This window comes from Pteropus medius, unplaced genomic scaffold (genome assembly GCF_902729225.1).
Source record: "Pteropus medius unplaced genomic scaffold, Ma_sr-lr_union100, whole genome shotgun sequence".
Taxonomy (NCBI): Eukaryota; Metazoa; Chordata; class Mammalia; order Chiroptera; family Pteropodidae; genus Pteropus; species Pteropus medius.
The window spans coordinates 275,750-280,601 of NW_024351733.1; positions in this window are offsets into that span (position 1 = coordinate 275,750).

Consider the following 4,852-nt stretch of genomic DNA (forward strand, 5'->3'; position numbering starts at 1 on the left):
TGTGGTTTGACTTTTTGTCATCTCTACTGTGTAGAACCTTTAACAGGTTTCTAAACTACATGTCTTCAGTTTATTTTCTCCTTTATAATATATATGATTTAGAAAACACAGCTTAATATGACATGATCATTTTGTGTAAATATTTTTAAACTATGTTTTATTTCAAATTATCTCCCAAGATCCTTTTTATCCTCTGCAGTCAAGTTATATGAACAACAAAGAAAAACATAACATTACTTCATTTTAAACTTGTGTTTTAAAATACACAGCAAGAAGATACAGTATGGGCTATCCTTTTTCCTACTCTCTAATAACGTGATTAGAAACAGGAGTAGCAAAAGTGTTTGATATTCTGTTTTGGTTTTTGTTTAGTTTTCAGTGTTTGCCAGATATGTTAAAGCAGGATTTCCTACATTATTTCTACTTTTTAATTAGACATGCTAAATTTTCTATACATGTGTACACGTGTGTATGTGAAGAAATTTGTAAAGTTAAAAATCAAAATATTCCATCACACTTTGTGTATATAAAATGGTGAGTATACTTGGAAAGTTAGGTAATAAAATTCACTTGTATGATTGTCAGAAAATTGTCTTCGTTATAAATAAAACTATATAATCGAGCAAACTTTCTTATTGATAAAATTAGTTTTATTTTTGCCATGATGTCCTTTTCATGTCTCATAAACCTTCAAATTTTGAGAGGTTCACAGTATATTTTACTATTAAAAATATAAATCATCTGCAAGCCCTATGATATATTTAATATATCAAACTTTCAAAGATATGCATATTTAAGTTATAAATTCTGACATTTTTGCATATTTTCTATCATTTTGGAAATTTTCCTTTTCAATGGCCTTATTTTGATTTGATAGAGTAGCATCATTCATTTGATGTGTTATATTTTCAGTATAAAGTATTTTCATTTTCTTATACAGAATTCTTATAAGCAGAACACCTTTACAAACATGTCCTGCCTGGTAATTACCCGTGACTCTGAATTTGGAAGACATGGAGACATAACCTAGGATTTGACAGGGAAAATCCTTTGCCTTCAAAGATTTCACCATGGACATGAAACAGGAAAGCAATTTCAATTTGCTTTGCCATAATGGCCATATAGCCAGTTAGCAGTTTGTTTTATAAAGTCGAGCCCATAACATGTCAACAATGTTCTGTGTTTAAGTCATCATTTTTAAATCATTGCGGTTAGAAAATAAATTGGTAGTGAAATTATTTTGTATTCTGTAGAATAATCCACAGAATACTTGGATTTCTAATTTACCAGATTTTCATGCCATGACCTTACATTAATCACTTTTCAGAAGTGCAACCTTAAATGAGGTAAGATTAAAAGAGCAAATAAAAATTAAAATTAAGTGCTTAGTATTTTCACAGGAAGCACTAATTTGAATAATTTAACTTTTATATCAAGTGTTAGAACATGGTATAGCTAGTTAATGTCAAAGTTAAAAATCAGAGTAAATAACAAAACTTCCATGTAATAAAATACTAACAATTTTTCTTAGATAAGGCAGATTTCCAGATTGGGAAGTCCTCACATTTTTAACAACTACTAAATGTTGCTATGAGCAGAGGTTCATGTATCTATACTTGGAAAATCTTTTCAAAGAGTCACCAACTAGGTGACTCACACATTTATATTCCAGCAGTAAGTCTAATGGTTCCAAAGTATAAGAGAACAGGAGCTGAACTGTTCAAGTGGGAAGGCTAATATGTGGTGTTTCTAAGCCAAGATTAACAGCACACAAAGAATGGTGTTCTTTGTGAAACTGAAGCTGCGTTGAGTGGTTCACCAGAGAAACTCAGTTTTGGCAAGCAATTATTTCCGAGTTGAATGACTTCATAGGAATAATGATTATAAAAGAAGCTTGGAACAAGTACTGGAAAATCATGTCATCAAACCAGCAAAAACCTTGAATACTTCAATTTGTGCATGTGACAAAGATTGAAAAAATAGTATAAATAATTTATATATAATATGCAAATATGTATTTATAATATATAAAATATAAATTCATTATTACATATATGCTATATTAAACATGGTTGAGGATGGGTCTAGATGATTTGAAGGCATTTCTTATACTACAGAAGAGGCAATCAGGGATGGAGTTAAACTTAAAACATTACATATATGGGGGAGATTCAAGATGGTGGAGAAGTCTGCCAACTAACTGAAAAATAAAAAATTATTTAAAAAAAAATTACATATATGTGATGATGTTACTGAAGACTATTCCTCATATAGCCTATTTAATTATTTAAGAAAAATCTAATTCACGAGGAAGAATTCAAAGAAATTGTTTCAATCTGAACAGAAGGCATTTCTCTTAAGATGAATGGAGAGTTAAATTGTTAAGGAGTAAATGCAGGAGATACACTCCTTTGATGGTCTTTGATACTGTGGTAGCTGAAAAGACAGATAATGCTATCATGCTTGGCATCCTCTCTCAGGCAAACTTCTGTATCAGTGTTTGGAGAGGAAGTTCCCTTTTGTGGCCATGTCACTGCTCAGTGGTAATGTGGCAACTCATGGCATCAAGAAAAAGTTTTCCGATTTTTAACTTTTAGATGATTCTTAAGCATTATAAGTTCAAGTGGGAAGGCTATTATGGTTGTGTTAATTATTTTATTAGTGGTGTGTCCAAAAGAAGCAAAATGAGAAATTATAATAAAACATTTAACAGTTATGGTCATGAAAAGTATGTTTCTCATTCAACTCCAATGAATGCTGTTCACTGTTGGAAGAAATTTGGCATAAATTTGACAAAATATAGAAATCCTTATAGAGGCATAATGTTTCACATAACATTTCTGGTTATATTTTCTGAAGACCTTGATATTTTTAAATGCTTCTTAATGAAGCAGAATTTTGGAAAATTCCATTCCCAAAATATTTCTTTGCAAACCTCAATATTTAACATCTTTCTAGCCAACTTTCAAGATATGGAATACTTTGAGTTACTTTCCCCCATTTTTTTTTCAGGCATGTATAAACATTTTTTCCCCTAACTATATCAGAAAGTCAGTAAACATTAATGCATATTTAGCCAGGCATTTGAGCTTTGGGAAGTTTAAATATAATCCTAAACTCTGACCTCTTCCCGCTGCTGCTGATTGCATGACATCTTTGAATCAGAAATGCTCTGAAAGTTGAGGCAACAATTAAGACTTATTTGACTATCATGCTATTTGGATGGCGAAAACCCATGTAGCTTGCTGTTTTCCTAAAGTTAGGCTGGTTTTGAATTATTAGTATAAATATGTACAAATTTCATGCATTTATATACTTGGAATGGTTTGCATGTTATCTACATTGGAACTGGAGCACTTTTAGAATTATTTACAATTTATGGAAATATCAAGTTAAAGTTTAAAGACTGGAGAAAAATACAGGAAAGGGGGATTAAACTGTTGGATCTTATAACTTTTGCCACCTAGTCATAACTATGTGATATAAGACTGTGCAGGTGTGAGAGTAGAAATCTGACAGGTTGATGTAATTGATTAGCTTTCAGGGTCTATGCTCCATCCTTAGTGATTTTTCTGAGAACAATAGAGGACTTGGCAGGCAGCCATATTTGCACCACATGACCCTGCACCCCTGGTCAGAGGTGATTACAGCAGAGATGGTTCCTGCCTTAGGCTAGTTCCCTCTGTTTCTCTTGCCCATTAATTTGGAATTGGTCTCTGCATGTAGCTAGTAATAAAATGCATAAACTATGAGGTTTGGTGGTGTATGCAGGGATACAAAGAAAAACTGCAGAGAATAAAAGGAATGAAATAGATATTCAGAGAAAAGCAGTCAAAAGAGATCATGTAAAACCCAAAGGGAATGAAAGTGAGTGGTCCCAGTTCCTAGTAAAGTCAAGCTGCCTTGTGTTCCATGAAATACTTGTATGTCCTTCCAGTAATTTTCTTTTTCAATTATCCTGTTTTAGTTGGAACTAATAGAACCTTTTGTTAGACAAAGCACCCTTTGTTAGAAGGTTCAATATTCAGGTTGTGCTAAATCTCAGAAAAAGGATTTGGAAGTACATGAAGATTTCTTGACACACTTCTCATCTCACACTAGGGTGCCCAACACTCTCCTTCATTGTCAAATATTGCTCCCAGTTGTCTCATTCACAGAAAAATGTAACAGAAAAAGGTGAAAATATTTTAGTGTAAACCCTTCTGTGTGTATATTTTTTCCAAGATCAAAGTCATGTGCTAAAGGGGAAAAAAGTCAATAATTATCAGATGGCATGAAAGTTGCTTTGGAATCTCTGAAGCCACTCATTGCAATTCCTCCTCCATCTCACATCTAGAATGCATTAACAATTTACATGTGCTGCACAATTCCAGAAAGCACTATTCACATGTGTTCTCCAAGAATGCTAGTCTTGCTGAACCTGCCTCTTTTTTTTGCATTTATGGCTTCTCTTGAGTTCAGAGTAATACCTCACACATAATAGTATCAACCAAGGTTTCCGTTGCCTTCACTGTAGTGCTGCTTTGGGCTTATGGGAATCAAGCCCAAGTAGAATTAAGTATGTTGGAACAAACCCATTAATTGTATTTGGTAAAAGAGTTTACTCATCCAACTCCTCTGGAGACCTGATCTGCATGCTTGCTTAAGCAAGTCAACCTGTCGGTTATTATTATTCTTGGATCATCCTTTGGCTGACATAGTGGTTCCTTAAGTGAAAGACTATTTATGCACAAGCATGGATAACTGAACCCAAGATTAAGGATTTAATCTCCCTCCCATTTGTGTTCCCAAGTCAACCTAGGATTAAACAAGAGATGGGGAGTCACCCTCTTCCCTTCTTGCTATTGTGTCC